This window comes from Vipera ursinii, assembly GCF_947247035.1.
Source record: "Vipera ursinii genome assembly, chromosome: 4".
NCBI lineage: Eukaryota > Metazoa > Chordata > Lepidosauria > Squamata > Viperidae > Vipera > Vipera ursinii.
Genome location: NC_139514.1, coordinates 41189953 through 41216813, shown reverse-complemented (window position 1 = coordinate 41216813; position 26861 = coordinate 41189953). Strand labels below are relative to the sequence as shown.

Below are 26861 nucleotides of genomic sequence, written 5' to 3'. Positions count from 1 at the left end.
AAATTCCAATGGAAGCAGAAGAGCAGAAGCAACATAAAGTTTTATCCATTAGGCAGTATGATTCATCCTGATCTGAATCTAGCTAGCTATCTGATAATTCTGTTTCAATTCAAGTTTGTAATTTGATTTAAGCAGCTTTGAGATTCAAAAATCAATTTAAAGAATGTCCATAGTTTACCAAGGGAAAAACTTCAAAACAACTGAAGTTGCTTCATTCTGGGGCAAAATAAAATGAAAATGACAGCAATGTTAAACCCTTTGAAAGACATTAGTTCTGCCAAGTTTTACTTTCAATTTTTTCCCTTTAATATTCCCCATTACTTCTTTTAGAATAGAGATAGAGATGCTGATGAATTGACAATAGAGTACCCTTCAGTGATTTAATATTTAATAAAGAACAGATAAGTTGGCTGAAACAGTGTTGTTTCATATTCCAATTTGAAAACCAAAGTTTCAAAAAAAGTGTCTGTCTGTCTGTCTGTCTGTCTGTCTGTCTGTCTCTCTCTCTCTCTCTCTCTGTGTGTGTGTGTTTGTGAAAGAGACACAGAGACAGACAGAGAGTAAAAGTTCCTACATTTTTCTAGAGTGTTTGAGTTTTCTAGGATACCAGGAAGACTGACATGACTGGATCACAGAGTTGTTCTCTTCTGACAAAAACACCCTTTCATTAATAATCTCAGTGAATTGCCAGACTAGGTAAAGCAGATTGGAAAATCATGGATACATTCAAACAGAAGCTGGCAGTTAAAAAAGACCCTGTACACCCCATTATGGCATGGCTTTATTGTCTCTTGTTTTCTGCAGTGTGTGTGAAAAAAATGTTAAGAGCTAGTTGGCAGGTTTTGCTTTTCTGGAAAGAACCACTTCATCCCTGTCAATACTCAGTTGCATCAGGGATTATGATTTGCTGACAGGACTTTGAGTTAGGTAGTTAGCAAAAGCAGCAAAACTAGGACTACATTATAAAATAAGATTGGCTTAGAGAAACTGGCATTTGTTTTCTTAATATGTTTGGACGTTTGTCTCATATTCAAATGCTGGCAAGTGAGTTGGATTCCTGGGCTGACAGAACCAGCACTGAAGAATATATTAAGTAACTGCAAAAAAAAGATAAAGTTAAATGCTGGTCATATGAAAGAAGTTGAATGAAGCTTAAAATAATATTAAGCTTGCCAACATAAAGATAAAAGTAAATAAAACCAAACCAATGTTAACCTTTCCACTTAAAGAGAGATTCAGTAGGCTGAATTTAATAGGGTGATAAACCTACTATTTTGTTCAGCCACATGTCTTTTCCAAAGAGCCTATCATACCTTTCCACCACCCTGTTGGTTCTCCATATATAATATTAATATTGTATATTCAGTATTTTTTTCTTAAACAAGCCCAAATCAATAATAAAATCTCAAAAATATTTGATATGTTGCTTTGAAGAAAGTCCCTTCAGTTCAGGAGTCTGCTTTGAAGAGTTCACTTTATTGAAGGTCTGTCAACTGAATGTGAAGCCTCTCACAGGCTTTGGAGTTTGGTGGTGTTGATGATGATGATGACGACAATGATACTGAATTAATACTGGCAGTGAAATTGAATGCAGGTATAGTGATATGTAGCAATTTCTGTAGGTTATTTACTAATTCATATTTGAATGTCAGAATCCATAGAAAGGAAAAGATTTGTATTTCATTTGTAGAACCATACTTATAATACTATTTGATAAAGAAAGGAATGATTGTAGCCAGTTTTTAACCTAATAGTGTTATCTGTCACCTAATTGCCTTCCTTTATATTCCTGTCCTGTTCATGTTAGAGGCACCATTTAAGACACTTCGAGGTTGAAAGGATTAGGTGGTGACATCACTGTTGCCTGGAAGATGTTCATAGAGCTCCTTTCATGTCCCCATCAAGGAGCTGGAACAAATGATGGGAGCTCAGTCCACTACACAAACACGGGCTTGCTAACCTCCAACCCAGTGTCCTAACCACATGAGTCACTGTCGTCATGTCCACTGTCCATTTCCTTTATACTGTATAAAAAACAAAGAAAAGGATATAGTAATGTATTTTAGTGTAGATACATTTGAGGAAACAGATTCGATTTAGAGGAAAGCCCAGTAGTGTGCAGAGAATAATAGATATGTATAATACATATTTTTTCCCAATATTCTAAGTTGCCTATGTTTGGACAGGACGAAACTTACAGTACTTTTCATTCAGCGTCAGAACATGGGAGTATTTTTACTGGGCTAGAAATGTATGGAAACATCACTGATTTCTTATACTCAATAAATGGAAGATGGCTCAAGCTGGAAATGCAACAAGCAAAAATTATGACTCTGGCCTTAGCTAAGCATAGCCTACATGGTATATAAGCAAAACTGGTGTTTCCTGATTGATAGTTTCATTGGTATTCACCAGCAGTCTTACAGAGGTGGAGTTTTAATTGCTGATACATTCATAAGGTGAGGAAAACAGCAGCCATCTGTCACCTTGGTTTGAAGATATGGATTCAAACAGTTCTAAAGTGGGGCATTTGATATTAAAAAAGCCTGTTAAGGCTGTAAAGCCTGAAGCTTTTGACAAAACTGTTCTTACAAAAAAGCCACTATTTTTTTCTTTCTGTGAATTACTAGGTTATTAAAGTTCTTTTCTGCACTCCTCGGGTTATCAGTAGGACCTTCCAAATTTGATGGAAATTGGTTTGTTATTTCTTTTATTTATTTATAAAAAAATATTGGCAACTATGAGTGAATAATGACCATGAATGACTAATGTGACCATAAATGATCTACAAAAATTATTACACAGAATACAAAAATTATAATATTATTAAAATATAAAATAATTAAATGCCAAGTAAATAAGCTGCATGTATTGACGACTTTAAACTTTAGTGTTGGAGAAGACTTCTGAGAATACCATGAACAGACAAGAACAAATCAATCCACAGATATTACTAAAGCACCTATGACCAGACTCAAATTATATTTTGGACAAAAACTTTTATCTTTGGAAAAAACTGGGAAAGGTGGAAGAAAAGAGAAGACAACCAACAACTGTGTATAGATTTGTTATGTTACTTATGAGTGTAACATTGGGAAACTTGAAAAACAGGTGATGGATAGATTATCGTGGAGAAAATCTATTTTGTGTGGTTGTTAGGAGTATAAAAAATGGTGACTAGCTTTAATTGTACATTATACCTGTATGAAACATATCCTCATGACATATACCACCCTCCCAAAACTACATAGGCAATGCAAATAAATAAATAAATAAATAATCATTTGTTGAATAAATAACTCATAATTTAATGTAATTATTTTAAACTAAGAAAATATTACCTTTAATACAATTAAATATTATCTTTATATATACAGTATGCTTACAGATACAGTAATTCATAACACATTCTTTACACTCCCCCATTCCTTTTTTTCTTTTATGTCATACATTTTTAAACTAGATATTATAGAATCTATGCAAGCATTTCGAGTAGAAAGTAGGTAAGAATTCTTTAACTGTAAACATAAATAACCTAACATTTGAAAAATATATTTATTTATTAATAAATTTTATTTTATAATGTATATAAATTAAAGACATATTTATTTATGTTTAACACAGTAATGACATGATTAAGTATTCATTTTTATGCTTTTTATTTATTTACTTATTTGGTTAATCTCCAACAATGAAATAAATTTAGGAAACTAATTCAATTACTGAAATAGTGGTAGGACATTGATTACCTGTATCATTTTCATTCAGAATTCAAATGTAGGTATAGTATGGTCAGTGGCTTACATACACCACCCCTCCCTCATCTGATTATAACTCTTGATAGTGATTAATGCAATCAACAATTCCAGGAATCCTTAGATATTAACTGGCATATAAAACAAATGATACACACATAATTAAATAGGAATGTTCAGTCATAAAATTATTCACACCTGCAGAAAAGGGTTAGTCATTAAGATAAGAGTGAAATAAAATTGAGGGTTTCACTGCATCTTGCAGATGAAATACAAAAGACAGTACTACTTTTCTACAATCTGTACTGGAAAGGTGGTAGTAGTGTGATGAATTATAAATGAGTTGGGAAAAAAGGTTTATATTTGTTTAGTTAACTATCTTTAATTTAAGGAACAATTTATCTCTTTATTTTTTCTTATTCTATCCAACCTCAGATCTCAAGTCTATAACTACCTTTGAGTTTAGACGTTAGATTCACACTGTGATAAATTTTGGGGTTCACTTGGTTTCCAGTTTCATAGATGAAACTAAATCTAGTTGAGATAAATGCAAGAGGTTTGTATATACTTAATCACTATTTGAGTTTAAATTGAATTATATTAATTAATTAGATTTATATAGCTGCCCAACGTACCATCGCCACTATGGGCAGCTAACAACTAAAGCGCCATACAAAATAATGTATAATTACTACTTAATTAAAAATAGATCTAATAATATAAAAATACCCTAAGGGCTCCAGTAATCTCTCAATTCCCCTGCCTGGGAATAATGTATATCCTGGTGTTTATGGCTTTTTAGACATCTGGCAATGTTGGGGCCAATCTAATCTCAGGGCTATTACAAAGAGTAAGTGCTGTGATAGAAAATTTTCATTTGTGTGTATGTGTGTGTCCCGCTACATTGTCAGAACTCTTAGCAGTCTTTTCCTATCAGATCTGATGAGATACATGGAAACAACATGGGAGAGACAATCCCAAAAATAATCCAGTCCCTTGCCATGAAGGACTTTAAATAAGCCACCAGACTTAATATTGCACCTATTGTAAGCCAGCATTTTAGGGTAATGGGGAAAGTAATTTTTGTGCATGTGTTATCACTTTCTCTACAATTTGCTGATAGTTCCCAATTTGCAAAAGGATTTAGGCAATACTCCCTTGAGGTATTGAACAAGTATTTTTTGTTAACTAGGTTTAGACATATGGTTCTTGTAATTGCACTGCCATCATTTGGTTTTATAACTAGTGTAGTTCGACACAGTAGTGTCACATGTAATGTAAACTACTCTGTTTAAATGAAACAAATGCCAATAGTTTAATTGGCTCATAGCAGACTACAAAGCACTTCTACTTGTACAGACTGCAGTAGAGGTTCTTTTGAGATAACACAGACATGATAGGGATAAAAGCTACTAAAATCCTTGCTTGGTCTTTACATTGAGTTGTAGTCTGTATTAGATTGGGTTCTTCATTGATCTTTTACAACATAAATCATACTTATAATTCTGGCCCAGAAACTTAAACTAATTTCCAAGAATATTTTATCTAGGACTGGGCTTTTCAACCTTTTCACCCATTGTACCACTTTTAGGATATGACATCTGAGTACCACCAGTTGCCTAGCAAGGTGTCAAAAACTTGATGACCAAAAAAAGGGGGAAAAAGTGATGAAGTACAAGTAGTCCTCGACTTACAACAGTTCACTTAGTGACTGTTTGAAGTTACAATGGCACTGAAAAAAGTGCCCCCCAAGCCACAGCCGAGGAAGACATCTGCCTGCCCAACCGGTGGTGCTCTTCCTCCTGTCCGAGGTTTTCATTGTTATGAGCATTTCTGTTGAGGATTGGCAGCAGGGGTGGGGTGGGAGGGTGTTTGGTTTTTATTCCTCCCATCTGCTGGGTGGTTGCAGCAGGTTTTGGTCACTTCACATGACCCTGGGACACTATGACCATCATAAATATGAATCAGTTGCTAAGCATCTGAATGAAAATCACAAGACCCTGGAGATGCTGTAACATTCCAGTTGATCGGTGCTTCTTCTGGGCTCAGAAGCACCAGGATCAGCACCGAGCTCCAGCTGGAGCCTGGCAGTGATCCTGGCACTTTCGCTGAGCCCTGATAGCCCTGCAGCTCCACCCATCTCTCGCTCAGGCTTGTGCGGTTCAGCTTATTCCCCTCTCCCACTACCACTTTTCTAGGATGGTTGCGTATCACCTGCCAGGTGCCAATGTACCACAGGTGGTACCCGTACCACTTGTTGAAAAGCCCTGTTCTAGGAGACTCTATTGTCACTTTTGATGTCCTAGTTATTCATTCAAGTAGTCTCATTTATCTGTGGAATAGGAATACTAAAACTACTAAAAAAGTATGCTTATATATGACTACTGGAGAAGACCAGCAGGCAATAATTTGATATATACAATACTTTTACTATTTTGATTTATAGTGGCCCATATCTAAATTATTATAAATTATACCCTTAGGATTGTAAATTTTGCATACAGCTGGCTAATACATGGATAGAAGATATTCAGGGACTTCCAGGGTTATACTGAGAAGTCACCAAATATATCAGAAGAAGATAGTGACTAATCATGTCTATATAATATAGAAAAAGAAAAAGTTTACATGAAGAGGAGCCAATTTTCACTTGAAAGACACATTATTCTATCTATTTTGAAAACAAAGTATGACTTGATTCAAAGTAATCAATATATAAAATAATATTGGTAAAACAAAATATTTCAATTAGGTAAATTGGAAGTCTCCAAACAATGAGTTTTGTTTTAGTGACATTAAATTTAAACCCTTAGAATCATGGTCATGCTAAGTTTCTAATACTTGTTGTAATCTAATTTTAAAACCTAATCCATATATTCATGATCATGATAGTTAATTACTTAGTGCTGTTCTTCATTCTGTAAGAAATTCTGCAGTTATTTGTTCTGTGTGGTCTTAAAACAGGACTTAATGCTGCATCTTAACAGATGTTAAAAGTGATATTTTGTAGATTCACAACTTTACCTTTACAGTTGACTTTACGTTACACTGCACAATAATTATTAATTCAATAATATTTTGAAATTTTATTCATTATTTATTTAGTTTTCTCATTTGGTAGTATATTATAAATTATTTTCAAAACTATACTTAGCTTTAAATTTTACTATATAATTTTGCTTTGTCTATTTTGAATTGCATTACATAGTTGTTGTTTTTTTACTATTCTAAATAACTCAGATTAGAAGAAATCCTAATACTGTATATTGTAGCACTAAATGAACCATAATTGTTCTTAAATTTAGTAAATTACAGACCATAATATCATGTATAGAATACATATATATTAGGAATTTACTTTAGAAAATTTATGAGCTTAAAGTTAGACTAATTTGTATAATTCAGTTAAATATTTGTCCCCTATTACCAAAAACAGATTCATATTTATAGGACAGAAAATGAATAATTTTAAGATGTTGGCTGGGACAATGATATAAGTATATGTAAGGAACATCTTTAACCTAGCAGAGAAAGAAATTATAGTGATGTGTAAAGTGGTCCGAGAATGTTACCTTTCTCTATAAGTTCAGACACAATGGTAAGTAATCAGCAGCCCAGCCATCCCTGTCCTAGTGCTTTAGCCTAATCACATATGTCATTAATTGAACTTAATGCCATTATTAAAGATTGTTGGATGGAAAGAACAGGAATAATTAAATCCTGTTAATTAAGATGCAACCAATAGGCTGTCAGTTTGAGAAAATTAGTTTAGTTTCCTTGTCGTCCACTTCAGAGAATAATCCTCTTCACCTTTAGACAGCAACTTACTCCAACAATACTTCTGCACATTAAAGCTTTTTTTGCCCATCTTTTTAAATCTATATTTCATACTTCTCTTAGCTTGTTGAAATTGGTAATCTAGAAATTTAGCATTCATGTAGAACTATGTTTCAATATAATCTTTTAATACAGTTTGTGATCCCAATATGATATTGTCTCTTCTTCCCAAGTTCTCACTGATTATTTTTTTCTACTGATTAGTATCAAATCTAGGGTGCTAAATCAAAAATAAGTGCAAATGTTTGATCTTGCTTTGGAATAGATCATTGAGAAAATATCTTTCAAAAATAATGCAGGATGACTTCAATAATTTTAGTTAGAAAATACGTCAAGAGTTGAATAATGAGATTCTTAGAAATACTGAAAGTGAATTTTTTTCTTAAAACTGACACATGAGAAGTAATGGCTAGAAGTAATGCCCAAAGTCAGTGTTTTGTTTCTGATGTCTTTGAAGGCTGATTTTTCAGAACAGATTGTGAATCTCTGGCCCATTACACACCTGCTGAGATTTTGGTGTGTTTTTTCCTCTTGGGTGAAGTATCAGAAGCTCACACTATGTTAATCACTGTCAGTATCATTTGTACAAAATGCCAGAAATGCACTGAACTGCATGCATTATATAATATAAATGACAATATAGCTTAAAATGTTTGTTAGATTAGTTATTTGATATAATTTATTGAATAGAATAGTGCTGGAAGGGACCTTCGAGGTCTTTTAGTCCAGCCCCATCCTCAAGCAGGAGAACCTATACCATCTCAGACAGGTGAATGTCTAGTCTCTTCTTAAAAATCTCCAGTGATGGAGCACCCACATTTTCTGCTAATCTGTTCCAGTGGTAGATTGTCCTCACTGTCAGGAAGTTTCTCTGAAATTCCAGGTTGTTTCTGTCTTTGATCAGTTTACAATCATTGTTTCTCATTCTTCCCTCTGGTGCTTTAGTGAAAAACCTGGCCCCCTCTGCCTTGTGACAGCCCCTCAGATACTGGAACAATGCTATCATGTTTCCCCTATTTCTTCTTTTCTTTAGACTAGCCAAACCCGAGTCCTGTAGCTGTTCTTCATATGTTTTATCTCCAGGACTTTGATTATCTTTGTTGCTCTTCTCTGAATTTTTACCAAATTCTCAACATCTTTTCTTATATGGTGACCAAAATTGACTGCAATATTCCAGGTGTGGTCTTATTAGGATTTTATAAAGAAATACTTATATGTCGTGTGATCTTGGTTCTATGCCTCTGTTTATACAACCCATGATTGTGTTAGCTTTTTTGGTTGCTGCTGCACTCTGCTGGCTCATAGTCAAGTGATTATCCACTAGGACTTCAAGGTTCCTTTCACAGTTACTGTTTTTAAGCCAGGTCTCACCCAATCTGTATTTGCACCTTTGGTTTTTCCTGCCTAAATGTAAGACTTTTCTTTTTTCCACATTGAAGCTCATTTTGTTGGATAGGGCCCATCATTCAAGTTTATCAAGATCTTTTATGATCCTGAGTTTTTCTTCTGGGGTGTTGGCTACTCCTGCCAGTTTGGTGTCATCTGCAAATTTGATGAGTTCCTCTTCAATTCCCTCATCTAAGTCATTGATGAAGATATTGAAGAGTACTGGGCCTAAGATGGAACCTTGTGGTACTGCACTCTCCATGTGGATGTAGTGCCGTTGAGGACTACTTGTTGAGTACGATTTGTTAGCCAGCTACAGATCCATCTGGTGGTGATGTTATCTATTATTCTACCTTTTCCTAGCTTACCAAGGAGTAGGTTGTGGTCTAGTTTGTCAAATGCCTTACTGAAATCTAAGTTTACTACGTTCACTATGTTTCGCTGGTCTACTAGTTTAGTCACTTTATTGAAGAATGAGATAAAATTGGTTTGGCATGATCTCTTTTTAACAAACCCATGCTGGCTGCTAGTTATGACTTTGTTTGCTTCTAGTGTTTGCAGATCTGCTTTTTGATTTTTTTTCTAGGATTTTCCCAGGTATTGCTGTTAAACTGATTGGTCTGTAATTTCCTGGGTCCATTTTTTTTTCCTTTTTTGAAGATGGGGACCACATTAGCCCTTTTCCAATCCTCAGGTACTTCCCCAGTGCTCCAGGATTTATGAAAGATATGGTGCAACGGTACTGAGATAACATCTGCCAGCTCTTTCAGAACTCTGGGATGTAATCTGTCAGGTGATTTATATTCATCAAGGTTGGATAAGTGTTCTCTTACCATTTTCTTGCTTATTTTAATTTTTGTTTCTAGTATGCCTTGCAGTGGTTTTTTTGTGGTATTTTGGGCTATAGTTTCTTTTTGTGTGAAGATTGATGCAAAGTATGAGTTAAGCAGCTCTGCTTTCTCCCTGTTGCCTGTAATTTCCTTGCCATCTTCTCTCTTTAGTGGGCCTACAGTTTCCTTGACTTTTTTCTTGTTGTTAATATGTTGGAAGAAACTGTTTTTATTGTTCTTGACTTCTGTTGCAAGTCTTTGTTCGTTCTGAGCCTTTCCTTTCCTGACTTCATCTTTGCATGTTTTGGCTGTCTGCTGATAATTGGCCTTAGTTATGTGCCCCTCTTTCCACTTTTTGTATTTGTCATTTTTGTCTTTCAGTTTGTTAGAGAGATCTTTGTGCAGCCCTGCTTATTTCTTCTTGGATTTCTTGTTTTTCTTTCTCAGTGGTATTGTGCTGGTTTGGGCTTTTGTGATCACATTTTTCAGGGTTTCCCACACTTCTTGGATTGTTTTCCCCTTTAGGATTTTCATCCATGGGATCTTTCCAAGGTTCTTTCTGAGTTTTTTAAAGTCAGCTCTTTTGAAATTTAAGACACTGGTTGTATTGTTTTCTATTGCTAGTGTTTGCATTATATTAAATTCCAGTATGATGTGATCACTTTCACCCAAGGTTCTGGAAATTTTGATTCCCTGTATCACTTCTTCTCTATTTGTAAGGATTAAGTCCAGTACAGCTTTACATCTAGTTCCCTCCTCCACCTTTTGGGTGACAAAGTTGTCAACTAGGTTGGTTAGGAATCTGTTTGATCTCCCACTCGCTGCAGAGTTTATCTCCCAGTTGATATCTGGATAGTTGAAGTCTCCCATTACTACTGTGGTATGCTTCCTACATGCTTTAGAAAGGTTTTAAGTTTTTTTTAACATATCACAAATAAGAAAGTAGTACTTTTGATTTTATAAATAATTTACTAGCAGAAATGGGGGACAAATTCAATAGTTTTGCATTTTAAAAGATTAGAGTTAGAGGCTGTAATAAGTTTTTAAATATGTATACTGGAGATTTTCCTCCTTTAATTCAGCTTATGAATGCAAATGGAAGTCTATTCCAAGTTTTTTGTTAACATTTTAATGGTTGATGAAGAGAATATACCACTAGCCAAAGCAATGTAACTGTCAGGGTTCATTACCATAACAGAACCTTTAGAAAATTTGATAATGTCACTTAATAAACATATTCCTTGAATGGAAGTATTTAAGTATATATATCACTTATTGTTTAGAAGCAGTTCTAATGCTTATATATTTTTCTGTATATATTCTTGGAAATCTGTGAGATATTCATGAAGTAGTCAGGCCCTGGAAAACGTATGTATTAATTTGATTCTTTGGTAATACCAAATATAATAGCAGAGAGTCTATTACTTGCGCTTATTCTATATCAGTTCAGCAGCACATACTGTACAAAGAAAATTGAACAATAAAGATAACGGTGTAATAATACCTTTGAAGTGGACAGCCTTAAATCCAAGGACTGTACATGTTTAATAAAGTAAAAGCTTTTGTGTGAAGCCAGAAACAATGACAGATGATATGATGGAGAGTTGACTGTGCCAGCATCTCATAAAAGTAGAAGCATTTGTATTTTCATAACCTTCTTGACGGCAAAGCAAGTATATGTATTCAGTGGTCAATGCAATCTTTTCATTTGGGCCAAAAAAGTGAACAAAACATTGTAATGTTTTTTTTTAATAAGAACATTGGCAACTAGACAAAAATGACTTTTATTCATTCCATAAGGCTTTATTTTTTTTTTATTGAAAAGTTTTAACATACAATTTTTCTTTAAAACCCCCCCTCCCCCTCCCTTCACCCTCCCCCCTACCTCTCCCCCCTCCCCCCCTCCCCCCCGACTTCCCAGAGCTAAATACAAGGTATATATAAAAAAACCAATCATAAACATTCATATACTAACAACTATAAACTCTAAAATCCATCACTCTCTAGCTTATATAGGATAAAACAAACCTTAGTAATATTAAATATATATATAAAAAAAACTTTATATAACCTGCAGAGTAAACAGCAAACAGCAACAGGCACAAGTAAAAGGCAGGCGAGTGTAACCCAAAGCAAACAATTGTTTCTCCCCATGGCTTCTTAAGATACTCCCCTCCAGGCGTTCCTTGTGCTCTAAGGGACTTTTCAATAATTGTTATAAAAGTATCCAAAATTGAAAGATATATTTCATCTATTTTGCCAGTTTAATTTTTTTCTACTTATTTCAAGCATTTGAGTCACATTTTGTAATAATAATCAATACTTTAGAATATAGCAGAGCCAATGTGCTGTAATGGTTAAGGTTTTGGTTTAGAGATTGTAAGAATCCTGTCCCTGGAAAAAGTGTAGATCTGGTCATTGTATTATTAATTAATTCATTTTGTATATTAATATTTACATATCTACTTTCTTCTATAGTTGCTTTTATTGCTCAATTCTTTCTCTCCTGATGTTTAATTTTTTCTTTTATTGTAATGTACTGTAAATCATGATACATTGTATTATTTCAATGCAGATTTAGGTGCAAAATACTTATATAATATCATTAAAATTAATCAACACTGTTATATTTGAAATTATTAAAACATTGAAAATAAAAAAGTATAAATTGTATAATTAATTGTTGTTCATGATGTCAGAATTATAAGCTGACATTATTAACTTTTCATCCAAAAATTTTAAGGAGTATTGTAATGCTATGAGAGAGTGACTATGGAAGACAGGAAAAAGAGCTACAGTGTGCATAATGTCCATAGTTTTCAGGAGAGTAAACAGAAGTACTTTCTGATTTGAAAGATTCTGATAATGTAACTTTACAATAAAGATAGAGCTAGTAATAATATTTTCTGAACTACCTCAAAGGGTTAATATCAGTCTTATAAGTCTGATAGCATATTATACCAATACAAGCTCTAACCTTTTGAACGAGTGGATAATTTAATCTGGTATTAGAAGAACCCTTTGCTTTGGAAATCTGACACTGTTCTATTTCAGGTTGCTTTCAATTTAGTAGCTTGATCGGGACATTGGCATAACTGTAGCAAAACCAGAGGGATAATTGGGGAAATACGCTATAACTAACAGAGTATGGCAATTTTTGTTTTGTGTGTTTTCAGAGCATAACTGAAATAACCACAGTTTACTACATTTAAATACCACATTTTTCCATGTATAAGACACTATATTTTCCTGCAAACACTCTGTTCAAAAATCAGGTGCGTCTTATACAAGTGCTGCATCTTATACACAAAAAAATAATGGTAACCTCCACAGCCCATGGCATGCCTGTGTGGGTTCTTTATATGCCACTGCCATGCTGCCTGGTGCAGGTGTCAAGCTCCTGTGGGCTTGCCACTAACGGGAGGGGGAAGGGGGCAAGATTGTCAGCCGGCCGGACTTCCAGATTTGCCAGCTCAACTGTTCAGCACTCCGCCGAACAGCTGAGCAGCACGGAGAAGCGGAAAGTTTAAAACCTGCCTTCGCTTCCCTGGCCTTGCTTACATGTCGTTGTCACGCCGGCTTGTTTACCAGGGTGGGAAGGCTGCTGCTGTGAACTGACTATGCATGCTCATCGTGCCAGATGCTGGTTGGGTGGGGGGTGGGGAGTGGGGCCAGCCGGGAGGCATCTATTTAGAGCGCTAGGAGGCGGTTGCTCCCAGCGCTGACTTTGTTTGCTGTAAGTTTGGAACTTGCATGCCAGAGTGTCTTATACAAGGAAAAATACATTATTCACTCTTAGAATCATAGAATCAAAAGGATAGGAGGGATCTTGGATAATCTTACCTAGGGAAGGAGTCCTTATATCATACCAGAGAGAAGGTTGTCCAATCTTTTTTTGAAAACCACCAGCAATGGAGCACTCATAATTCCAGTTAGAAGGTACTGTTCCATTGACTAATTTTTCTCACTGTTAGGAAATTCCTCCTTATTTGTAGATTGGATCTTTCTCTGATGAGTTTTTATCTGTTGCTTCTTGTCCTGCCTCAGTTGCTATGGAGTGTGAGTTCATGCCCTCTTCTCCGTAACAGCCCTTCAAGTATTGGAAGATTGTTATCATATCCCTCCTAAGCTTCCTCTTTGTTAGATTAAACATACTTCATTACCTTAGCCATTCATTGTATGATTTATCTTCCAGACCCCTTATGATCTTTGTTGGTCTTCTCTGCACTTTTTCTAGGCCTATTTTTTTTTATCATGGAGACAAGAACTGGATATGTAGCATTCCAAATGTGGCCTCACTAGTGCAGTATAGAGTGCTACTATCACTTCCTGTGATCTTGATGCTATACATTTGTTGATGCAGTCTAGAATTGCATTGGATCTTTGGCATCTGCAACACACTACTGACTCATATTTAATCAGTATCCACCAGGTCACAGGGGTAGGCAACCTCGGCTCTTTTATGACTCGTGGACTTCAAGTCCCAGAATTCCTGAGTCAGCGTAGTTGACTCAGGAATTCTGGGAGTTGAAGTCCACGAGTCATAAAAGAGCCGAGGTTGCCTACCCCTGCACCAGGACATCTAGATCCCTCTCATAGGCAGTACTGTTGAATCAGGAGCTGCCTAACATGTACTTATGCATTTAGTTTTGCCTGCCAAAGTGCAGAATCTTATTTTTCTATCTACTAAACTGCATCTTATTGGATAGGGCCTAATGCTGAAATCTATCAATATCAAAGAGTAATCTAAGAGGCTGTGACTTTCCTAAAACACATAGCTGAATTGATTTATTAAAATAAATGAAATCAAAGTTCAGATAAATAGTAATCCAATTGTACCTAGTGGGATTTAGATATGTTTAATGTTTTGCTGTGTCATGTCCTTCATGCTTGGCCAATGAATCCATTAAAAGAGCCATTTCTTTAATCCAGTTTAGGTTTATTAAGTAAAGTGCTAATTGGGTACTTATTCAGAGAATAGCACATGAAATCCTGGAATTAATCTTGACAGAAAAAATACTATAACTTTTATAAATATAATGCCAAGTTTCTTGGATGTACATTAATTATCATTAATTTTATATAAAAAAGAATTTTAATAAAACAGAAATTAGTTTTATTTAATACTTAATTATTAGATAGTTTTGTTTGGCTTAGAAAAGACATTTCTATTTAACCCTGCTGTTATAATAAGAATAAAGATTCAGTGAAATGCATGACAGACAATTAATGATAATAATATACAGATAAGATGACAAATCTGTGATTTATATTCATTACAAAACAAATGTTTAAGACTCTTGAAAGAATGAGAAAAAAGATGCCCTGGCCCAGCTTAGTTTGTTGTCAACATCCAGCCTGAATATCCAAATAAAAATCTGTGGAAACAAATAGGAAAAAAAATGTTTGTGATTAAGTTTTAATGGATGAATTTGTGACAAAAATACTAAGAATATTTTGAGCTGTGAGCTAAACAACATACTTACATGCTATTGAAGGAAATATGATTTTTCCATATTATTTTGAGAATTTTCCTAAAACTTTCAAATGTGTTCATGATTTTCTTATTTTATGAAAACTTACTTTTATTTTTATCTCACATAAATAGAGCTGTGAAACTCTGATAAGATCTAAGAAAAGTACTGTAATTGCAATTATTCTGTGTGTATTTTATTTTACAATTTATTCATATGTGTATGCATTGAATTTATATCACACATTGTATATTTATAGGCTAAAGTGGAATATTTTTTCAATAAAATGCTGACTTGTCTAATGTAAAAAAAATGTATCAGTGTGCTATTAAATATATGAAATGGAAAGTCAGGCTGAGGCAATGAAATAAAATGTCAGAAGAAATCGTGACTTTACAGTTTGATCTTGGTAGCTCACCAGAGATCTTCTTCAGGACCAATTCATCTTAAAATGTGCCATGACTTTGAAGTAATTCCACAGGATGTCTATGCGTCTTCTAGTGCTCTGATCAAAACTGTAAATCTTTTTTGTCAGTGTGTATCATGTGAGGCAATAAATCTCTATCCTGTAGGACATGAACTTTGTATGGGAAAAAATGTTTTTCCCCTTAGGAAAAGAGTAAGCAAATCAAGTTCATACTGATGTGCTATCTGAGATGAGGAAAAAAAATGGATATAAAATGGATCCATTTTGGAAAATGTACTGAAAAATGTAATGATTTGCTAGGAGGAATATTTTCAGGATCTTTAATATTTCACAGGAAATGTATCTGCTTTAAAGATAGAGACTGACACTATAGTAGAATATAAATTGAATACTTTGCAATTCATCTCTTTAGACATTTTAGATATTTTTATTGATTTAGTAATTTTACTTCTATCTTATTACCTGTATGATGCTTTACCAACCCATTTCACATCATTACTTTAATGTAATATTGACTTTAAAAGGCATCTTAGAAGAATCATGAACCTCTTAGTGATTATTAATGTTATCTGATACAGGTTATAGCTAACATAGACAAAAGGTTTGAATGAGTGCTTCCTTATTGTGCTTCATTCATCAGTGTTCACAAAGTCACCTAAGTATATTAAATATTGAATAAACTTACTCTTTCCCAATATCCCGTAAATATAATTTATATTTCATGTATTAATTTTTAAACTTAGAAATGTTTTTATTCCTGTAAATAATGAAAAAGAACCAGAATAATGACAAAAAATTGTACAATCTCCAGTATCAATTTATAATATGTTTTATCCAATTCTGTTTGAGTATATATATTGAAATGATTTTCTCTTTTTCAGTGGATACATCTGTTGCTAAGCTACAAGCACATATCACAACTTTGTCTTAGCCAATGTAATATGCACCATCAAATTTATATCTTCACCTTCATGTGTAATGGATGCAGCTAATACTAATGTGAATACAGTATATATATGGTTTAGCCAAAAGTTATTCTGTTTGTTTAGCTGTTTTAATTTTATATGTTCTCATAATTGCTTCATTTAGATTGGAAATACAGTATAATCATGCATTTTTATTCTAATCATTATCTACAGGTAGCTCTCGACTTACAACAGAAGTTACAACAGCACTGAAAAAAGTGACATAACTATTTTTCACACTTATGACCTTGCAAGATCCCCTTGGTCACACAATTTACATTCAGATGCTTGACAACTGGTTCATATTAATGTGAACAAAGTTTGGGCTCTTGGTAACTGACTCATATTTACAACAGTTGCAGTGTTGTGACCTTCTGGCAAGCAAAATCAGTGGGGAACTTGGGTTCACTTAACAACCATGTTACTAATTTAGCAACTGCAGTGATTCACTTAACAAATGAGGCAAGAAAAGTGGTAAAATGATACAAAACTGTCTTAACAAATTTCTCATTTAACAACATATATTCTAGGCTCAATTATGGTCGTAAGTCGAGGACTACCTGTATTAGTAATAAAAAGATGTATCACAGTTTGAGGACTGAGTAGATCCGTTTTCTTCTGCATTTGTTTACTTACATCCCAAATTCTCCCTGTCTTGTTCAACTCTTACTTCATAGTTTGAAACATTCTGATTTCTCCATTAAATCACAGTAAGATACGTAACTACTGAAAGAACAGCCTTATAATAATAGTGTTTTCATAAGTTACTTGCAACTTACACTATCTGAAATATCTACCCTGTTTCTCTGAAAGTAAGACCCTGTCTTACTTTCTTTAGGGCTCTGAAGTAAGCACTAGGTTTTACTTTCAGGTGGGAGGGCTACTTTTTTCCAGTACCATTAGGCCACGAGTGCACGGGGGTGGGGCAGGGCCTGTGGATGGGGTGGAGAAGCAACGTGGCAAAGTGTGATGGCGGACCAGGTACGGTACCGGTGCGGCTGTGGTGGGCGGCGGCAGAAAGAGTACTGAGCCTGGTGTGGGGTGAATCGGCTAAGATCTGGAGTGCCACCCTGCCACCTGCCTGCCAGGCCTTTCACCAGCAGCTGCTGGTGGAACCACGCCTCCCACACCTCCGCTTTTGGTCTACTTAGTGCCAGTCTACATGCCTACTCGCTGCAGGTGCTGGGCTAAGGGCTGAACCTGGCACTCGTTTGGCCCTGGCAGGTGCTGCAGCTTTCATACCACCTGATTGCCTTCTACTCAGCTGGCTGCTACTGCTGCCATGAGGTGAGCAGACAAGGCAGGTGATGGAAGGGGGAGGTGGAGTATCTTCCTTCCACCTGCCAGACACCTGCTAAAGCCATGCAGGGTAAGGTTTCCGTGCCCTCCACCCAGATGCCCTTGCCTCCCCGAAGCAATTTTTACCTACGTGTTTTCAGTTGCATTGCGTTTTTCCATTTGCTTCTCAGCCTTTGCCGCGTGGGGCTAAAAAAAAGTTCAATCACACTTTATAACTTCTCATGAGATCTCAAGAAATGGAGAAGTGCAGCTGAAAGGCAGTTTAGTAAAAAAATGCTTGGGGGTGGTGAGGGCATGTGGGTGGGGGCAGGTGGAGGGAAGCATCTCCACCCTTCCCTTCGCCACCTGCCTTGCCTCCTCACCTCATGACAGTGGCAGCAGCCGGCCAAGTGGAAGGCAATCCGGCGGGAGCAACTGGTAGAGAAAAAAAGTGCCCAGTTGGTATGAGAGCTGCAGCGCCCACCAGGGCCCAAAGAGTGCCAGATTCAGCCCTTAGTCCAGCACCTGCAGCATCGAGTAGGCATACAGGCTGGCACTCCAGTAGCCCAAAGGCGGAGGCATGGCTGGCGCGGTTCCACTGGTGGCCACTGGCAAAGGGCCCTGGCAGGCTGACAGTGGGGCAGTACTCTGGATCTGGGCCAACTTGCCACACACCAGGCAGGAGCAGCCCAGCAGGGCAGCCCAGAGCAGTGCAGACAGGAGGGCAAACAGCCCCACAAGGCAGAAGCAGTATGAGAAGCCACTTGGCAGCTACACAGCACCCATCATGGCCAAGAAATGTCTCAGCAGCAGTAGGGCCAGCAGGCAGGGCAGGCAGCAGCTGGGCTTGCCAAGGGTTTGGTTCATTGTGGACACAGGCAAGCAAATGGTGGGACAGAGAGGGAAGGGCTGGCGGTCTCTAGTTCCACCGGTGGCCGCTGGTGAAGGGCCATGGCAGGCTGGGGGGGGCACTCTGGCTGTCGCAGGGAAGATCTGGTCCAACTCATCTCGCCCCATGCTAGGGCTTACTTTCAGGGTAGGGCTTATATTAGGCCCACCCCCAAAAAATCAGCAGGGCTTACTTTTGGAGTAAGGTTTACTTTCAGAGAAACACAATATTCTAGCAGTAGCTTTTCCATGCTGCTCTATTCACAATCCAAAATAAATTGTATTTTAGCTTTTACTATGTTTAGCAGTTTTACAAAATATAGATGTCCTTGTTGTTGAATTGTATTGTCTGACTTAGAATATACTGAAGTTGCATCCATTTGTCTGAAAGTATGTATTAATTAGAGGATGATGGTTGCTCTGAGATTTTCTTATAAAAATGAGCAAAATGCAACCTTGAGCAAAATTTTTAAAATGAACAGTGAAAGTTCAGTACATTTCACTGTGCTCCATCTTTTCAACAATGATTTAAACCAATGTGTACTTTCTATGTACTTTATCAGAGATTAGTAATCATTATATGAGGTTGAATAAAAAAGTAAGGCCTCCAGCTTTATAACTTTAGTTTAAATAAGAATATTTTAACAAATAAAAAATAATGAGCTATTTGTTATCTATAGTCATCCATATAATAACCAACATTTGCTACTTACGTTTAGCAAAGATGGACACACTTTTTGAAGCCATCAAAAAAGAATTATGCGTGGTATGTTAATTCTACTTATTTCTAGAAATCTTGAAATATATATTTTTCTCCTTGACTACAATATTATTTGGGCTGAAGAAATTGTAGTACAAAGTATTGAAAGAATAGCAGATTTCTCAGCCCCGTTTCTTTGTTTTTATTATTACCCTACATTCTCGCATATAAGCCTATCTACAGATAAGAAAATGAACAAATTTTTAACCAAAGTCCTATGAAAATGTCCATAGATAAGCCAATCCTCAAAAGTTTTGTATGTTTTATTTTTCACAATTGGTTTATCTATGGTTAATCCATGGAATATGAACAAAAATGGTTCATCTCTTAGTACTTGAAGATGAAATCTCAGTTTATAGTGGGATCGTGTGTTGTGTGCTTGTATTGATGAAATACCACTGTTATCAAAGAGCAGACATGTCAAACACAAGGCCCGGGGCCCGGATCCGGCCCGCGAAGTGGTTTCATGTGGCCCACAAAGCCATCCTGGAAACAGTGAGGGAACGGCCCCCACTGCCTTGGCCCTGGCCCAGAGACCCTCCTTCTGCCAGAGACCCTCAGATCTGTCCCACTCCTGCCCAGGCCCCCATAGGCACCCTTGATGCGAACGATGTAGAGCTGGCCACGCCCACCCAGTAGGCCATACGCACTCTAGCCATGCCCACCCAGTAGGCCACACCCACCCAGGCCATACCCACCCGGCCCCCTGAGGGCAACCGCAATGCTGATGCAACCCTCAATGAAATTGAGTTTGACACCCCTGTCAAAGAGCATACCTTCAGTTTTCAGGTGCTAATATAAGTTAATTCCACATTTCACTTTAAAAAGCAAATGTATTAAAGTGGATTGTCAAGATCTTCCATTCTGTCCCAGGTATTATGAGCTGTCTTATAAACAATCTCATAAATTATTGTTGTTTTAGCTATTGAGGTCAATTTAATCATTAAGTAACCTGAGGTCAGTCTTCTGCTGGAGACCTCCATGCAGATTTTCAATACGATGACCTTTTCAAATTTCTCGAAACCTGAAAACCTATTTTCAAGTAAATGATTTTGGTAGCAATGTTAGTTTTCTATCCATAGAACTACAATGATAAGGAGATCTTAGTAAAAGAAACCCCTAGTATATTTTTTATAGATGCACAATTTTATCAAATCTTTATCAACTGGATTGTGCCTTTCACAATTTTAGAAAATCCAGATCAGATGTTCTTATAAACCAGGCACAGGTCTGCATTTCCTTGTACTGTACGTCTGAAAAACTGGAGGGTGAGAGACACAAAGAAAGGAGTGTATTAATCCAACTATTGGCATTATTATATTATATGGAAGTTTTATATTTCCCTACTTTCACTTCTATATAATTATTTCTTTGGGGCATTCAGTTTTGATAACTATCTTTTCCTAATTAAAAAAAAAACATTTACTTAAAGATTTTATTCTTTTTTTAAAAAAGAGATTATAAAATTTCTGTTTGGATCAAACTATGTATTTGGGAACTGCTAAGAATAACTTAGCTCCATGTTTAGTAAGTGGGAAACATATAGAAATTTGGAAATCAAATGGTGGATTTTTACATGAAATTTTCTTCATATGAAATAATAAAAGCCTAAGAAAATAAGACTAAGTTCATGTATGCTTTCTGCCAAAAGTATGTATAATATGGTAAAGGTAAAATATTATAAAATGCACTTTCTATATGATATCTATTTCAACAAAATGCATTAATACATACATACATATACATATACATACATACATACATACATATATATAATGTTTGTTAAGCATTCAGAATACAAATCTTATTTCCTGTTTCAGCCTAGCCCAAGGCCATCTATATGCAGTAGCCATAGCAGTGGCAGCTCATATTTGTGTAAATTTTTTGGCTTGCTAACAAAGAATAAAGGGAGACCAATATGATCATTTCAAACATATTTGTTCTCAGCAGACTGCTTAAGATGCAGTCGGCCCAGGTTCGAATCTCAGAAGGGTATGGCTGACTGATGAGAAGAAATAAATTTGAAATGATCATATATATATATATATATATATATATATATATATATATATATATATATATATATATATGTATGTATGTATGTATGTATATGTAATATATATATATATATATATACACACACACACACACACACACATATATATACATATATATCCCTCTGTGTCTTTGAAATGTTAATTAATTTGCCACCTAACACAACCTGGCCTATTTCTTGCCATTCCCCTTTGGATTTCTGTACATTTCCATTTACCATTCCTTCTTTAAATATTCTGTGTCTTATTAAATTTTCAAGAAATGTGAAATAGGGCCCTGTGGGAGCAAACTCTCTGGATCAGAACCCAATTTTTATAGTTAATTGTATTATTTTTAAAGATTTGAAGTACTTTCATGTCCGTCACTTACCCGAAATGGTTTTTTAAAGTCCCCTTTATGCCAGATAGTCATAGGGTTAAACTAGACGTCCGTGAGAAATATACAAATTAAACTTTCATTAACAACACATATTATTGACTTGAATTGATAATGGTATCAGGGGAAAGGGCTACTTAACTGTTTCCCTTAAATGGCTGTTTAATATTGATTTTACCAAGCTTTTCTTTTGCTTATAAGAAGATATTAAGACTTGTTTTTGAGTTAAACAAAAATAGCTAAGTTTATGTATTTGAATGATACAGAAAAAGTGCAGCATTTCTTCTGCTAAATTTATTTTCTAATATACTGAATAATACTAATACTAATATTACTCCTACTCCTACTACTACAACGACTACTGCTCTATTTTAATATTCGATGGATTGTCTTCTTCTATTTCTTCTATCTCTTCTTCTATCTCTTCTTCTATCTCTAGTAATTAATATTATGTATTTTCCTGTTAATAGATATTGCCTTATTTACATTTACATGATTATGTATTTTTTTTACATAATCATGTCTGAGCCATCCCAGACTAAGTCGGTTGGTTTGTTAATTCTCATTTGTTGCTCATTTCTTAAACTGTAATATCCCACCTCTCTGCCCTTTTATTTTAATCTTATTGATGTCAATACTGTTGACAGCATCACTAGTCGTTTTTCATTTTCTATGCAAACAGAATCTGAAGAAAACTTATTTTTAGTTGATTGGTGTGTGTTAAGGTTATTAGGCATGTTTAATAATTGGGTTTCCGTATGTTTCAAAACCCTTAGAGATGTGCAGTATTGTAATCTGAAGTGTGAAACACGTTGCATCTATCATGGTCACATACGCTGTATGTGTTAGCAGCTTCTTAAAGATGCTGTGAATTTTCCTGGGCTTCTGTGGTAGCTCTGCAGACTTTGAGAGACACTTCAAGGACAGTGACAGGGTGATGATGAATCATAGATTTTCAAATGGAATTTATGTCGGTTTGTGTGTGGAAAAATTGAAAGAAAACTCAGAGAAGATGAAGTGGCAAAGCAGAGCAGGCTATGGCAAGGAAATAAAAATTGTAAAAGAGTGCTAGTTCTTGTTAAAAGTTCAATCAAATAATTTCAAAAACAATGAGAAGTGGCATTTGTCTCTTTCATGCCTCATAGTTATTCCCTGGCTGTCTGGGAAAAAAGGATAAGATAAAAGGGACAAGATTAAAAAAAAATCCTAAACAGGGGAACGGGAAATGTATGATGATGTCTTGAGACTAGCACACCTCAAAGTCTACAAATCTCTGGTTCTTCCATTTATATGCTAATAAATGGTCACGGTCAAGGCTACAGCCAGAATATCTCTGTCATCTTTCTTTTTCCTCTGCATTTAATGAGCAGAATGCAGTTAAAGTAGTGCAGGATGTGGAGGAGAAGGAATCCATTCCAGAAAGCATATGTTGCTTTTGGACATACTGTAAAACAAATAAAATCACTTCCTGTCTGGGGAAAAAACATGACCCACAGACTGCAGACTGTATATCTAAGGTTAAAAAGATAGATCAATGATCATGTCCAATTTAATTTATTAATTTTAATTTCTGATTAAACTTTCTTAATTAATTATATGCAATATTCCAGTAGCTGCACCTGGATACTGTTAGAAATAAGGCAAGTTTTTTTTTTCTTTACAAAATGTAGGTTATGTCTGAAATAATGAGTCTTTAGTGCTGAAACAATTATTACTTGTTCAAACCCTTTCCCCATTCACATCGTCTTAAGTCAATCATCTTAAGTTTTGGAGTCCATGGTACTTTTATGTCCAAATCTATAATGTCTTTTCTTTTCTTTTCTTTTCTTTTCTTTTCTTTTCTTTTCTTTTCTTTTCTTTTCTTTTCTTTTCTTTTCTTTTCTTTTCTCTATATGCTTCCTGTTATTCATTGTTAATGTTCAGCTTTAATATTTTTCCATACATTAAAGTTATTCATTGTTTTATTTTATTCTTTACCCTACAAATATTCTTATTCATTATCTTATGTAAGTTTGTCATTACTTTCCTTCATAGTCTAATATTTTTATTGTATTTTTATTTATTTCATTTTTATATTTTCTTGAACCCAAGACAAGGAATCTTTATTTACTTGCTTATTCATTAAACTGACTTAACTTTTTCATATTTCACATTGTTGAAATTTTATTTTTCACTTTTACTTTCATAATAATATATTTGAAGTATTCTTTATTTTCAGCTCATCTGCATATCTAAAGTAGCAACATTCACAAGTTTTATTCCAGCTGTCATAATGTTTAGTTCTGGCATTCTTATCGTTTCAGTAGAGCAGATATTCAATAGAACAGATGGAAAAACAATATGAATATATATTTCCCCTTTTCTATTTCAACCACCTTTGTACCCTCTAGATTAAGTTATTATATTAATTTCTTCTTCATTGTAAAGGGTCATCAGAAGAATAAACATATATTTTGGAGAATAAAATACCCTTAATATATTTCATATTCTGGTGGATTCTACCCAGTCAAAAGCCTTGATTGTTAAAGATAAAAGTTCTTTAAATTTTCTCGATTAACTTGTAATTAGCATATTCCATAGCCTCTCCTTTCCAGTCCTATGATTCTGTGATCCAAACAATATTTCAGATTTGTTTTCCCTTTTATTTAATCAACTGGGTTTAAAAGAAGCAAATGAGTTACTTTTAGTTTCCCAGCCACATTCCTTAGTGAACATGAATATTTGTATACAGAGGTGCCAAGCTGGGGCTCTCCCACCTTCTGCTTATTTCAAGACAAAGCACAGCCACTTGAGATTCTAAACAGCAGTGACTGTGATTTTTTCCACTCTACTTGATATTATTTAGCATTAGCATTTCTATATGGATAAATATGCACTTCACAGTGTTGGCTTAATATATATGTTAATTCTCTGTTCCATGTCCAACCTACTTCTGAATTTAGACTTAAGGAAGAGCTTACAGAAATTAATGGCAAGTTTCTATCTTTACCTCAAGCTGGCAAATGACTTTAGTTGGTAAAACCTTTGCTGTTCCATCACCTTTGACTTTCTCCAGCTGCCTTGTGCAGAGAGGTCCTTTGACTTTCACCAGCTGTCCATGTGTGGCTCATCTATGTGTCTTTGGCAATATTTCCCAAACTTGTATTCATATGTATTCTAGATTCTGAACTACCTCCAGCTAGCAAGACCTCAGCAGTGTAACACTCACTCTCTCCAACTCATCGTTGCCAGCTCTCATTTTTATATATTAAAATCAATAGCTCAAATTGCCTACTTTTATCTTTTCTGCCAGCTAATTCTTCACTTTCCCTAGTTCTGCTTCCCAAAGTTCACATATTTGTAGGATTTAAATGCTAATGCCAACCTTGAAAATTCTTCTTTTATCATATAGGAATATACTACCTATGCTATAAGAATCAGAATTATACTACAGCAGGAGTGTCAAACTCAATTTCACTGAGGGCCACATCAGCATTGCGGTTGCCCTCAGGGGGTGAGGTGGGTATGGCCAGGGTGGGCGTGGCCTACTGGGTGGGCGTGGCCTACTGGGTGGGCGTGGCTAGAGTGCATATGGCCTACTGGGTGGGCGTGGCCAGCTCTACATCGCATCAAGGTTGCCTATGGGGGCCCGGGCAGGAGTGGGACAGATCTGAGGGTCTCTGGCAGAAGGAGGGTCTCTGGGCAAAGGCAGTGGGGGCCATTCCCTCACTGTTCCCAGGATGGCTTTGCGGGCCACATGAAACCACTTCGCGGGCCGGATCCAGCCCCCAGGCCTTGTGTTTGACATGTCTGTACTACAGTATATTCCCACTTTATCTTTTTCCAGGAAAACTAGCACAAAATATTTATTTGGGCTCTGAGTGGATATATGAACAGATGGTAAAATACCCATTCTTTATTATTTTCTTCTGTTTGTTAATATTTAGACATTTTTTATTGTTTTTAATGCAAGTAAAAAGGTAAAGGTAAAGGTTCCCCCGCACATGCGTGGTAATCGTTTCTGACTCTAGGGGCCGGTGCTCATCTCCATTTCAAAGCCGAAGAGCCAGCGCTTGTCCAAGGACGTCTCCGTGGTCATGTGGCCGGCATGACTAGATGCCAAAGGCGCACGGAACGCTGTTACCTTCCCACCATAGTGGTCCCTATATTTCTACTTGCATTTTTACATGCTTTTGAACTGCTAGGTTGGCAGAAGTTAATGCAAGTACATGCATTCATTTGTATGTTTTTATAGCTTGAAACATTCCTTTTTCATTTGCTTTCTTTCCCCTGCCTATCATGATTATTGTGAAAGACACCTTTATTTTTTCAACTTTGTTCCCCTCCCCCTTTAGTTTTCACAATTTCTCTTATCTCTTAGCCTGACATCTCAAATTATGTTTAATGAATCTATTCCTTTCACTGATTTTATATCCTGATTATATGTCAATTGGGTCAGATCTTTTTGCCATACCTAACTCTTTAATTTGATAAATTAAACCAGTATATTCAACTCCTATAACTCATATCCTGTTTATGACAGGACAGCTGAATGAAAGCATTTTTTTCTATCTGAAAAGATCATGCATGGAGCAGGAAGGCTTCGAAAAGGCTGATTCTACAGAAATTAAGATAGTGAAGTGGAGATGGATGAATAGCCTATTAAAGCTGTACGAGGACTGTGTTGTGTGGTACGTGTTGCTGTCACAAAGATGAATGGAGATTTGGTGTGGAAAGGGTAAATTGAAAAATGTTGAGAGACATTCCAGAAGTATAAGGAAGAAGTATGGAAGAAGATGGAAGACTTATGATAAGATTATATTTTAGATTCCAGGAAGACAAAAACATTCAA

General features: G+C 35.7%; 1 protein-coding gene and 1 long non-coding RNA gene across 3 annotated transcripts in view; one reads left to right on the top strand and one right to left on the bottom strand.

The window, feature by feature from the left end:
* Positions 1–26861, top strand: part of CADM2 (cell adhesion molecule 2) — a 377294-nt gene that overhangs the window by 63869 nt on the left and 286564 nt on the right. The window lies entirely within an intron of this gene.
* Positions 23836–26861, bottom strand: part of LOC310640000 — a 154558-nt gene continuing 151532 nt past the window's right edge. Inside the window, exon 2 of the long non-coding RNA XR_014492448.1 lies at positions 23836–23925. This is a non-coding gene — a long non-coding RNA (uncharacterized lncRNA). The remainder of the gene's footprint in view (positions 23926–26861) is intronic.